This window comes from Rissa tridactyla, chromosome 2, assembly GCF_028500815.1.
Source record: "Rissa tridactyla isolate bRisTri1 chromosome 2, bRisTri1.patW.cur.20221130, whole genome shotgun sequence".
Lineage (NCBI taxonomy): Eukaryota > Metazoa > Chordata > Aves > Charadriiformes > Laridae > Rissa > Rissa tridactyla.
This window is the reverse complement of record NC_071467.1, coordinates 145,455,771-145,469,482: the sequence shown is the minus strand read 5'-3', so window position 1 is coordinate 145,469,482 and position 13,712 is coordinate 145,455,771.

Sequence of the window (13,712 nt, the reverse complement as noted above, 5' to 3'; positions counted from 1 at the left end):
ACAGTGCTTGAAAAGGAGTTGGAAATCTAGAGAACAATGCCCAGATACTGAATATGCTGGTACCAGATCTTTAAAAAGACGGTAGTATCTTAGGGTTAAGAGGAAGAAAGCGGAGGCACAAACTAACTTTTCTCAGGCGGAAAGAGTAGCTCAGATCTTGGGTCTGCCTGATCAGCTCTGATCCATCGGCAGCGTCTGCTGTTATCGAGTATGTTGTAAATGTCACTGTGTTCATACTTGATATAGAAGGGCATGGTTTCTCCGTTTCTCAACCCTTTTAGATTGAAAGATTGTCTTAAGAGCCATATCAGACAGTGTTGCCATGATATTTTTTATTTGCCATGAAACCAAAATTAAACTACTTTTTAGATTATTAGTTTCCCACCATTTTTTTTTTGCTATGCAGGAATGAGTATGTGGTCCAGATGATTTTCTTAGTTGTCTCAGAGCCCTGCTATTTTATGAGTCAACAGTAGTCCACGGTCCACAGCTGTAAGAACACCGCACCGTGATATTCCTAAATTGGTACAATGGCTACATTCTTTCAAAATAACTTCATTCTCCCAATGATGAAGATAAAATATTAAAGACTAATATTTTGTATAAATGTGATTGCCTCCTGAATAATGCCTGTTATGTGTGAACAGGTTTGGGGAGGGTTGTTTGTTTGCTTTTGCCCGTATATTACTTACAAACTGATAACATCATTATCTACTGAATATAAAGTCAGTGGGCTTTTGTGGTTGGCATAAATATGAGTTCCTTGAGTTTATGTTGAGTTTGTAGTCCCCTTCCTTGATGGTTAGCTTTAACTCTTAGCTGCAAATGTTTGTGGGAAAGATACAGCGATGTCACCATCTGTCTGAAGTGAGCTTTGTACTCCAGGATATCTTTCTCAATGCATTCAGTATTTAAGCATGATTCCCTTCTTGTCTTGCTTCCTTCTGATCTGTGCAGGCTGCTGGCAGAGAGGGAGCAATCACAAGATCTCTTGTAAACAACGTCAGGTTTTTGTTAGTTCTCGTTTCACTCCCCCGACTCCTTTGGAGGCTTGCTGCAATCCTCGAGCTGTTAAACAGCACGAAGTTGGAGATAACTCAGTCACCTTCCTGTCTTCTGTAAAGTGTTCGGGGGCAGAGCCTGCAGAAGACAGAAAGCCAGCAGAGAACAACAGAGCTAACGTTTTGTGTTGGATGAAGAATGGGTGGCTTTAGCCACGTGCTGAGGGTAGCATGTAGGATATATGTTTAAGGAACTGAAAAGGAGACTGTGTTTCTGAGTCAGTCACTCCTGGATGGCCGCTGTGCTTGTGACTGGAACAAGCTTGCTATTTAGCCCTTGGTATTGAGAAGACACATGAGACGTGCTTCACTGATGAGCGGTACCATTTATATATCTGCTCTTGTTTTTCATCTCTGGGCACACTATGTGCCTGCAATTGCACAGTTTGCAGATGCTGCTTTCTACATGTTAAAAGAATAACGCTTCCTCCAGTATTTCAGCGTAGTTTTTAATTCTGAGATGTCAAGAACTTCTTGGAAGAAATAGCGCTTTTCTTCTGATTCCTTCTTGAGAGCATGAATGTTTCAAGCAGCAGAAGTAAATCTATTCAGGGTTTTGGCTGTCCTCCGTAAATAGTTCTGGCAGCTAATTTAGCCCTGTCTCCCATCTTTCTGATGTCCTCTTTTCCAGCATAGCCTGTATCTTCTAATTCATTCTGTGCTGTGAAATCTCATTACACAAAATAAAATATGTATGAAAGAGAAATATGAGGTATGCAGGTGGGCCAGCATGCTTAAAATGTGGGACCTATCCTTCCTTGCTGTAATCTTTGGTGGCAATCATGGGAGGAATGTCGGACCAACAATTCCAAGGAACAGCAAAACTCTTGGTCACTAACAGTGGTCTTAAAGTTTCCTGACTGTGAAACAGTTTGAGGGGAATCTGCTCGGGGGTGGGTTTTTTGTAAGTGGTCACTGAGAAGCCAGTCACAATCTCTTTTTCCCAAGGCATGTTGGAGTGATCTTTTTTGCTTTAAGGTGACCACATGTGCTTCACTTTAGAGGTGATGCTTAAACCTTCAGGGTGCCTTGTGCTAATAGTAAGAGTTCTACCTTTCAAGGAACTTTAACCTTTCTGTTATTCATTTATACTCCCATTACAGGCCCATAGCGTCCCTTTAGTGATGGTCTTTGTTCAGTCTATATTTCGTATTTCCCTGGGAGGCTGTGACTATTGTACTCAAAAATATTCAGAGCCAAGGTTATATTACCTAGTATTTCCTCTGGTTGGGACAGGGTATTACCTTTGTTTTGGGCATGGTAAGCCTGGGCGGGGAGGGGGTGGGGTGGGGGTGATCAAGGAATGCGTAGTTTCAAAGCTCTGAGATCTACAATGAAACCTAGAAATGTTAAATTGGAGAAAGGGGTTAAATTACTTTATTATTTATGACAAACTCTAAGGCCTGTAACAGGTGCATATTGAATGAGATAATTAGGCATGCTTTAAAGTCAGCTGCAGTCAAACAAATATTTCAGGATTTCTCTCTCAGAAACCACAGGAAGCGACTTATGGGTCTCATGATGATAGCAAATGCCTTCAGAGCACTAGCCAGGCTAACCAGCATCGTTGCCCATTGCAACCCCTCTTCCATGGCAAACCGAGAAATAATTACCATGTAAGTACACCGAGCTTTAAATAGCTGTTATTCCTTAGGTATACTCTTTACCAAGATGTTTCATCTGCAAATAATACATTTTGAGATGGAGCATGAGAAGGATGTGACAATTTAGAAAAGCCTTTAAGAGATGAGGTTTTAAAATGTCACGGCTGGGTGGGTTTGCAGTTCTCAGTGGGTTTGGAGATGTAGATCATGGGACGAGATCCTCTACTGCTGTGCCTCAGTGGCATTATGCTGACATACAAATCAGAAGACTTGACTCCTAAAAGAGCTTTTCTAAGAACAGTTCAAAATTTGAAAATGTAGTCCATGGGAAATGGTGATATTTTTCTTTTTTAATTTGGACAAATGCTATAAATATCAGCATCCCTTTCAGAACAAGAACTGCAGAAAAGCAAGGCTGGAAACAGTGAGGGATTTTGTTCAGAACCAGTTCTAGATTAAACCTTTTTCTCAATACTCTGGTACTGCAAAAATGCAATTTTCTGTCAAAAATGCATTATTTTCCTAGGAAATTCCTGGCTAGCTCACAAGTCCTGAGACCGAGGATGTGGGTATAGGGAGCAGGGTGGAAGACGGTGAGTGAAAAGCTGTGTTGCCTCCTGCAGCTGTGAGCGGCCGGCGGAGGCTCCCACGCCGAGACAGCTGCCATACGGGACCGCAGCCCCGGCGGAATGGGGTCAGTAGGTGGAGAGAGAGGTGGCTGCCAGGGGCAGGCTTTAGAGATCCCCGCTGAAAGAAGCTGTGGAAGGAGCAATAGGGAGCGAAGCCTGCCAAGCCGGGGAAGCAAGGAGCGGCCACAGGGAGCAAGAGATAGAAAGGAACAGTCCTCAGTCTCCTAGCACACAGTCGCTAAATCTAGAGGAAAGATTTCCTGGGTCTTTTGCCCTTCAGAAAAAGGAGATGATGTTCCTGGAGGAGAAGAGGGTGAAGGATTAATTAATCACAGACTTAAGAAAAATGAAGTCACATTCAATGAGATTCCACTGTATTAATTTTACCCTACTCTGTCACCTACAGCATGTAATCTTTTATCCTGAATCTGTTTCATCCCAGTATAAGCAATGGGATGGAAATGTCTTCTGACACGTCATGGCACATGTGTTTTCTCTCCTGTCCTGGTGCCTTTGACTCTGAATTTGGAGAACAGTGGAGGGAACTTGAATTGGGAAGCAGCCGAGTCCTCCTTCTGTGGGCAGCCATGCCTGCGTTCGTGCTGTGTACCTCCAAAGGAGGATTTGCTTCTTCCTGTGCATCAGGAGGTTAACCCTGATTCACCTCAGCTCTCCAGTGAGAAAATTCTCTAGGGTCCATCCGAAACACCTACACAGACACTTCCCTGAAGCCTTCGGAAATCCCTGAAGTAGTCAGGGTTTTGCTAGCAGTCCAGCAATTTGAGATCTACCTCTGCCACGGTGGTCTGTTCTGCAGAAGAGAGGAGCCGAGAGGATTTGGCTTCAGATTTGGGTCGCCTCCAACCCCCTTCTGATATGGGGAGCAGATCCTCAAAGGAAACCCAGCCACTACTGCGAATCTGGATTCTTGCAATGGTTCATCACTTTCAGTCTGGGAGTGCAGAAGGAGTTAAAATAATCCCTGTTCTAAGAGTTCACCCATCACATTTTTTACCTCTATGCCCCTTGGGAAGTGCGAGTGGCTGAAAGAACCATATTTTGTTCTCAAAAGCTTAGAAAGAGGCTTAACGTTGTGACAGATGAGAAATTGGCTGAGAAAACAAAGGATGAAGCGACAGCAAGAACTGTTCTAGAGAGTAGGAACATGGGATCTAACAGGAGTACACAGTAAAAACAAGCTAAGTATAAATGCTGATCTTGCATATCTGAGATAAACTGGGGAGGTTTCCGTGTTTCTCAGGTTTTTCTGACACTTGAAGTGGACCAGATGGTCATTTGGTGGGAATTAGTGTAATGCCATGAAAGTTAAGCTGCTGGTTTACACCAGCTGATATGTGGCCTTTTATGTTTCAAAAACATATCATGTGTTTTTTCTATATTGCTTAAAGTTTTCTAAACTACATCTCTCTAGAACATTCTTTGGAAACCTGAAAGGAATTCAGCTGCTCTCTCATTTCGTTGTACCAGGCCTTTGCTTGGTTTAAGGCTATGGCGAAGACAATTTTTCCTCTCCGTTACGTGCGAGTCCCTTCTGACTCTGAGAACATTATATTGTCTTCACAAAGGATCGATGCTGTTTATTGGACATAAAACTAAAGGGGGCACTAAAACCAATGATAATAATACAGTATCTGCAGACAAATAGCTTTTCTGACACAAAACAACAAAATGAGTTATTGCTGTAAGTGTCAATTAATGCTTTTAAAATGCTCTAATTGCACGGTATCTATTTCAGAATATTGAAATGAAGAGGTAATTTGGGCTAAAAGAAGATATGATTCACAGTCGAGATGTAAGCTGTGACTTGACAAGGGGTTTAATAGCTGCCTCAGGCAGATCAGAATGTGTGATAATGAGAATCTAGCAGAAAAACACATCGTGAAACTGAACTTCAGAGTTTGCCAGGGTGAGTGGTGTCAGTGAGTAGCTGGTAATGCTCCTTCTACGAGGCAAAGAGGCAGAAGTGGTCACTCTTGGCAGCGGTAGCTGCTGCAAGCAGCAGTCACAAAGTACGCATTTTTGAAGGAAATACATGCATTCATATGTAGTCATATTCATACATATGTACATACATCCATATATAAACATAAAATCTATTTTTGTGGAGTACAGTTCAGTGAAATGCATTTCAGCATGACAGAGAAGTAGGGCCATGATAAAGCCTTCACCAATGTACTGTGCTCCATTCTCTGTCCTCTGCCAAGTCCTTTCTGGGAAGCTGTAAAAAGAAAATTATTTGCTGGCTTAGGGTTGGACTTGACTCTGTTCCCTTCATTGCTACTGTACTCTTCTCTGCAGGGGATCGTTTTACATTTTCTTAATTGCAGAGACAGCTCGTGGTGTTGGCAGTGGTTGTACTGAGAAATGGATTTTAATGAAGTGCGGTTCTCTTACTCCACTGGAACTTCAGCGTTCGCAAGCTGAGTGATAGCATCCTGTCAAGATAATGCTGACAACTTTGTCACCCAGAGGACAGATTTATTTGGCATCTATGCATTTTATAGCAAGATTGTGCTTTAAAATGTCTTGCCATGTTGCTTTATGATTACCTGTATTTTTCTGTTTGAGAATATTGCTACTTGGAAGTAAAATGAAAGAGAATTTACTGACTGGACCCTAAGGTGAGATTCCTTTCACCTAACTTTAGATTTTTATGCTGCAGGTGTTTGCAGCCAAGTTTCCCTTTAGAGTCAGGAGAGGGAGATGGGCATTTGGAGGTCTCAGTTCATTTAACCTTTTGTAGACATCTAATTTGAGTTGAGGTGAATCCCACTCTAGCCTCTTTGGCTGTAAAGATAGCATACGGTAGCTGGCTCTGCAAACAGTATTCCCACAGGTACACGGGGTGCCTCCTGCATCCATGCTGTTTGTAGGCTGCCCCATCAGAAGACTGGTTGTGTCCCTGCTGCATAACACCTTTACCTTGAGAAACTCTCCAAAATGGATCACACTCAGGGACTTCCGAGCCCCACTTGGAACAAATGGAGGAAAACATTGCAGATGATCTCTAAAGGGGGAAATCAATCCCATATTTTTTAAGTTTTTGTCTACCAGAAGGTTCGAAGTCTTGTATCTCCTAGTGAGTGTCTAAAGAGTGATGCATACGTGGCTGTACTTTCCGTCCATGCCTGCACCTGCCTTCTCCCCAATGGCTTTGCAACCCAGTTGTGAATTTCAGCCACGTCAAAAAGAGGCAGTAACTTTGCAAAGACATTGTATTTCTAAAAGGTGGGGGTTTTTTTAATTGGTGTTTGAATAGAGAAATGAGTGTCACCATAAAAGAAAGGCTGCAGCATCAGCTGGGCAGGTACCTGCCGTGTTTGACTTGCCGGTGGCTGAAGCGGGGGGCACACACTGGCTCAGGACAAGCCACGGCACCCTGCTGCCTCTCTCTAGCTGATACCTAGGGCACGCGAAGGAAAGGAGGGGTTTTAGGAACACGAGAGCAGAAATGGGCTGCTGAGGCAGAAAGGCAATAGGGAATAGCTGGGTCTGTGGTGAAATGCTGGGTGGATAAAAATCCATAGGAATCCAGGCTACGACTGTTTGTCACATGTCCTTTCTAATCACTCATAACGTTGTAAATTCCATTGATTTCTAAAAGTCAAAGAAAGACCAGGAGAATTTGAGAGAATAAGATGGACACACTGTTCAGAAACTAGAACAAACTAGAACAAACAATTGCCTTCACCTGCAGCATCCTTTTCTGCAATCCCAAATTCCTACTGTGAAATCCTTTTAGCATCCCCCTGAAACACTTAAAAGTCTAAAGAAAATTGCAGTCTGTCTGCAGTTCTGTTTAGCTAACAGAAAAGAGGTCATCTCTGCTGCCTGGGTATTGTCCAAATGCTATCCTTAATCAGTCTACTTAAACATCTTAACGAGAGAAAAAGATGCAGAAAGGCTATTGTCCCAGCCAATTTATCACAGGAACTGTGGAAACGTCAACAGTGGAAATGCTGTGAGACGCACAACACAAAGTCTTTGTGGAAGGGGTTCAGCATCTGAAACATCCATAGGAAAGGGAAAAAGGAACTGTTTCCCCCCACTTCTCAGGCTGCTTATAACCAACCTGAACAACTAGTTAAAATCAGGATGTGCCTGTCAATACCGTGGCTAGTAACTTAAACCCCCTCAGTCTTTGAGTTAGTCTTGGCTGGGTGGGTGGGTGCTGAGAGCACCTGGCGGGCATTAGTGCCTGACACGCTCCCTTTGTTCCCTGCACTGCTCTGCTCAGTCCTTACTCTCTGGCCCGTCCTGTCGACCAGCTTCTCAGACTTTCTGCTTGAGCATCCATGATTCAGGCGTATCCCTGAACCTCTGAAAGGAGGTAATCCAGTTTCTTTTTCTACTTGTGTGTCTTCTTATTCCGAAATCAGCAAGCTGGGGTAAGAAGCAGCTTCTCAAGAGGTTATTTAGTCACTGTTATACCTGTATATAAATTAATCTTCCTGTGACTATAAAGGCTGTGGGTCATATAAGCTTTGTCATATAGATTTTCTGTTTGATCTGTTGCTTTCTCATTTTAAGGGGTTTTAGTGCCCTACTTTTAACATCAGTTAAGGAGGTAGTGTCTGTCTGTTAAACAAGAAGCCACAGTCCCAGTCCCACATATACTGCTCTGCAATCTGGTAGGGCTTTACCCACTAGTCTTTTCAAGTGGCCTTTTGGCAATTTCAGTATTTTTTTTTCCCAGGAAGGCTTTAGACTGTGTCTTTTGCTATTTTGAAAAGCATCTGAAATTATCATAATAGCATATTCTGGCTAACCAAGGAGGTCTCAGTTGACTGGAAGTTAGCAAATATGATGTCCATCTGTAAGAAGTGCCAGAAGGAGGCTACAGGCCTGTCAGCCTGACCTCGGTGCTGGGGAAGGTTATGGAGCAGATCATCCTGAGTGCCATCACACGGCACATTCAGGACAACCAGGCGATCAGGCCCAGTCAGCACGGGTTTATGAAAGGCAGGTTCTACTTGACTAACCTGATCTCCTATGACAAGGTGACCTGCTTAGTGGATGAGGGAAAGGCTGTGGATGTCATCTACCTAGAATTTAGTAAAGCCTTTGACACCATTTCCCACAGCATTCTCCTAGAGAAACAGGCTGCTCATGGCTTGGACGGGTGTACTCTTCGCTGGGTAAAAGGCTGGCTGGAGGGTCGGTGGTGGATGGAGTTAAACCCCGTTGGCCACAAGTGGTGTTCCCCAGGGCTCGGTGCTGGGGCCCGTTCTCTTTAATATCTTTGTCAATGATCTGGACAGGGGGATTGAGAGCACCCTCAGTAAGTTTGCAGACGACACCAAGTTGGGCAGGAGTGTCAATCTGCCTGAGGGTTGGAAGGCTCTACAGAGGGATCTGGACAGGCTGGATTGGTAGGCCGAGGCCAGTGGTATGAGGTTCAACAAGGCCAAGTGATGGGTCCTGCACTTGGGTCACAACAAGCCCATGCAGCACTACAGGCTTGGGGAAGAGTGGCTGGAGAGCTGTCTGGTGGAAAAGGAGCTGGGGGTGTTGGTCAGTCGCCGGCTGAATGTGAGCCAGCAGTGTGCCCAACAGCATCCTGGCCTGTGTCAGAAATAGTGTGGCCAGCAGGACTAGGGAACGTGTACTCGGCACTGGTGCAGCTGCACCTCGAATACTCTGTTCAGTTTTGGGCCCCTCACTACAAGAAAGACACTGAGGTGCTGGATCAAGTCCGGAGAAGGGCCATGAAGGGGTGAGGGCTCTAGAGAGCAAGTCTTCTGAGGAGCGGCTGAGGGAGCTGGGGTTGTTTAGCCTGGAGAAAAGGAGGCTGAGGGGAGGAGACCTTATTGCCCTCTACAATGACCTGAAAGGAGGTTGTAGCAAGGTGGGGGTTGGTCTCTTCTCCCAAGTAACAAGTGATTGACAAGAGGAAATGGCCTCAAGTTGTGCCAGGGGAGGTTTAGACTGGATATTAGGAACAATTTCTTCACTGAAAGGGCTATCAAGCATTGGAACAGGCTGCCCAGGGAAGTGGTTGAGGCACCATCCCTGGAGGTATTTGAAAGACGTGTAGATGTGGCACTTTGGCACTTAGGGACATGGTTTAATGGTGGTTTTTGGCATTGCTAGGTTAACCGTTGGACTTGATGATCTTAAAGGTCTTTTCCAACCTAAACATTTCTATGATTCTATAATCATGTGGTAGTGTATTATTTATCATTAGCATAGCTGATATGTGGAGGCCAATAGATAAGTATGAGATTATGTGTGTTGCATTGTCACAGTGCTATTTCCAAGTAGTGGGAATAATAATCCAGATGCAGTGTATATATATTTAGCATATAAAAATTAATTTCACGCTATATTAAACACTATGGATAAAACAGAAGACTCTTCTCCACATTTTTAATGGTAACGGTATTTTTTGTTATTTCTATCCTTTGCATGCTTGCTCAGAATTAAACTTTTTGTTTGCCATTTCTAGACCTTTATTGTGTCCATCATTCTTTTTATTTGTGCAGTTGCTTTCTGTCTTCATGGACTCTTTTCTTTTACGTTTTAATGAGCCTGGGTATTTGACCTATTTTCCACCTTAGAACAGATGCAGTAGTCCGTTCCATAAAAATGAATTTTCAAGATGTTATTGCCCTTTTGTGTGGAGCTCTTGAACACCCACCCTGGCAGCCATTCTGCCTGTGCCCACCATGTCTGTGCTCGGCAGGATGAGGTTTTCTCTTTGAGATCTTGGATTAGCTCAAAAGCCAGTATCAAGCTGATACAAACATTTACTTAACAAGGGTTCCGGTATTCAGTGTGATGTTCTGCTCACATCATTCCTTTTTGAAAAATTCTTTTTCACTGTGTAGACTGTGAATGACTCGTTGTTTCTTTATAGGTACATTAAAACCAGCTCTGCAAGCTTTTACAATATGTTTTTCCTTACAAATATAACAGTTCTGGCCAAAGTCTGGATGCTTAAAACACGCGTCTTCTATGGTCTTTCAGATTGCTGCAGGTGCACGTTGACTCTGACTGTCATTTTCAGTCTTTAGTATGTAGAAATCCTGGAATTCCTTAATTTTCCTCTGTCCTTTAGTAACTTAGGGTTTGGTCACCCTCCATACTGTAATACTGTCTTCTGTTCCTTCTAGCTCTTGCAATCAGATCTGCTTCTGTTTTGCTAATGCTAAATAATCTCAGGTTAAATCAGGACTGTTGATTAGATTTTTTCCCTTGATTTTGATATCTGATCCCCATTACAATTTGTTCTGACACAATGGTTATAATAACAGTATCTGATGTATTCTGAGTTATGACAATTTGCAGATCTGCTATACATGGCTCAGAAGTTTCTCCCCTCTGATTGGTTTCTCTTTTAAAGCTGTTACCTTTCAAGAGTAGTTTTTTTCTCCTAGATGTGGTATCCTGCATCTTTCGTGCTGCCTGATCACTGGCTCAGACTCCAACGCTCAACGCTTCCCTATGCAAACCTGAATAGACGAAAATCTAGCGCCTGTCTCCCAGCAGTATTTTAAGAAAATACCCACCTCAGGGCCATCTTTCTTTCCTGTTGCCTGCCCAGAAAACTTGAGATTTTTCCTCTTCTCTGATACGTTTCTGGAAAATGTCACCTTTCTTGGAGTTTTTAACTGCCTCTCCATGAAACACTTTATTCACCACTTCTTTGGGTTGGAACTAAATGATCTTTAAGGTCCCTTCCGACCCGAACCATTCTATGATCCTGTGATTCTTTCTTTTTCTAAAACGTTCTCTCTATTTTTGAATCCACTGTTGTTTATTCTCTCACTCCTTGCATCAGGGATTATTCTTTGGTTTGGGAGCTTTTGGAGAATACAGAATTACAGCTTTTAAGCACAGTGAGTCATGATTACAACAAAAGGTAAAAATAAAGACAATGTGAAGAAATAGTACACGAGGGAGGGAGAGGGATCCATGTAGCCCACTCTCAGCCTGCCTGCACATCAGCTAACTCTGACAGGATTGCTCCAAGCCCGCAGGTTTCAGTCTCTGTCGTGTCCCCGCGTCCCCATGTGCATGGCACACACAGTCTGTAATCACTGCACTCCAGGAAAAATACTCACTTGATCAGGTAAATCAGAAACATGTTAAAGAAATATTCTGGACACTGAAGAGCAGTGATATAGCCCTCTGTACTAGGAAAGGTGTAGATAATTATTTCAGCTGTTGGCAGAAGAAGTAATATGATAGTTGTAAAATATGAAACCTTTCTCAGAAGGTGATATTTAGTTGTTTGTAAAAATACTAGTTGGAAAGGAAAAAAAAAAAAGCGGTAAAATTGAGTGATAAGGTGGTTGTGAAGAGGATCCGTGTTTCTGGAGAGTGGTGCTTCTTAAATTCCAGTAGGGGATGGATGCGTGTGTGCAGGACAGAGTTAAGCCCCCATGACTCACATTAACTCAAGAAAAATTGCAGCGCTACCCTAATAGCTGCTCCCAAAATGTGCTCTTCTGCATTTGCAGGATGAACCTGACGAGTGACTAGTGTGTTGTTAGCAGCAATAAATAACTGCTGGAAATGTTGTTATTGAAAGCCTTGAGACAATGAAGATGAAAGGGACAAACAGTTATTGTCCCAGTTAAGAATCACAGCTATTTTGAAAGGTGTACCATGTCGAGTGGGAGAGATGGGGACCTACCAAAGGCTCTGCAGGCGTAACTGGCAGCAGGAGATGGAGCAATTTAATGATGTGAAAGGCAGCCTCTATAGGTGAAGGATGGTCTGGGAGGAGGGGTGCTTTGCTTTTTTGCTTTTTTCTTTTTCCAGTAGCTGACAACGATAGCAGCAGCAGGAGCTACCTGAGAGTGGGAGAGCTGGGATTATCAGCAAATGACAGTAAACAAGAAAAGTGACTTGAAAAGGCTGTGGGCCCTGAGTGCCTCTAAGAATAGTGAATTGGGACAACAAAAGCAAGAGTGCACTTTGAAAGAAAACACAAACGTGCTCTTCCTCCTGGCCGAGTCTGAACCCTTTCTTAACTGATAGATCAAAGCACAAAGCAAAGATGTGTTGCATCTTTCATGTGGTTGTGCTGTTCTATAATAAAAGCTGAACAAACAGGTTTTGTTTACCAGCCTTCTAGTGAAGACACATTTTTCAATCAGGAATCTCCTCATGTCCCATTCTCCAGCCCGCTGAAGCAGAGGGTTAGATCTGCCCTTGGCATGGATGAAGCTGCACCAGTTTCCATTGGAGGGTCTCCAGCTGCTCACTTCAAAAGTGAACTTTGTCATGGAAAAAATGTTTAGTTTTTGAGTATGAGGAACAGAAATTTTTTTCATCAAGCCAAGACTTCAGTGTAAACCAGGCGGCACAATTCTGTGAAACTGGCAACAATTTTTGGTAATGTCTGAATTTACAGACTTTGCAAACAGACCTGGATTTAGGTCATGGGCTTCAGGCAAATAGCCCGCTCTCCCCTTGGATAAACAGTTTCACAACTGTATTGTCCTACTTGTTCAGTTGGTTGGTTTTTAAAACTGGGTTTTGCCAAGGGAAATAATAATATGTTAAGTGCCTTGTAAAGCACCTGACAAACAGCTTTCTTAGTCAGGGGTGGATTCTTGCCTTGTTATCCCCCACTGGCAATCTCAGAAGCAGCTTGGGTCAAAATCCTATAGGTCAGGGATTTTTGTTCTGACTCAATGAGCATACTTTAAAGATGTTTCCTGTTTAGCGAGTTATTTATTTTTGTCTTCATATCACTGTCTTTGTAGCACCTCCTTAACTGGAGACTATTCTGAGGGTCAGCAGCAGCAAAGAAATTGCCAGCAGCATGGAGATCTGACCTGAGAGCAAAACTCCCTTCTCGTTGTAGTGACCACAACTTGCTCACATTTGAAATCCTTGCCCTCATTCATGAAAAATGTAAACCCTTTAATTAAGACCTCCTATCACTGATAGTCCCTCTCTGCACAGACCCAGATCGAGACATGAATATTCTTTCTGATACATCCCTCCTCTGTCTGAGTATAACGTCATGGAAAATGAAATATGACAGTCAAATCTGCTGGTGACCGTGAGGTGAATAATAAGTCTTCCCCCTCCTCCCAGTGCATTCAGTGTTCGTAGCACTGAGTTTGGCAGAGCTGCTGGGTTTGCTCATTTCCTTTACTCTGAGCCAACATTCCCAGTAGTGTCAGGACAATTTTAGAAGCAAGATGCACTCAACTGAACTTCGTCTATGAAGAGATGAACAGGTGCTTGTAGCTGAGTTTTCAAGTCCATATATTACCTTGATGGCTTTTTATTCTGTCTGAATAGAGCAATTTTTGAATGCGGGCTTTTGGCCAACCCTCACATTTCAGGAAGCCATCTACTCCTGAATCGGTTCATTCTGGGGAAAATGAAAATGCAGAGGACAAGACAGAAACATATCTGCAATATGTGGAGTA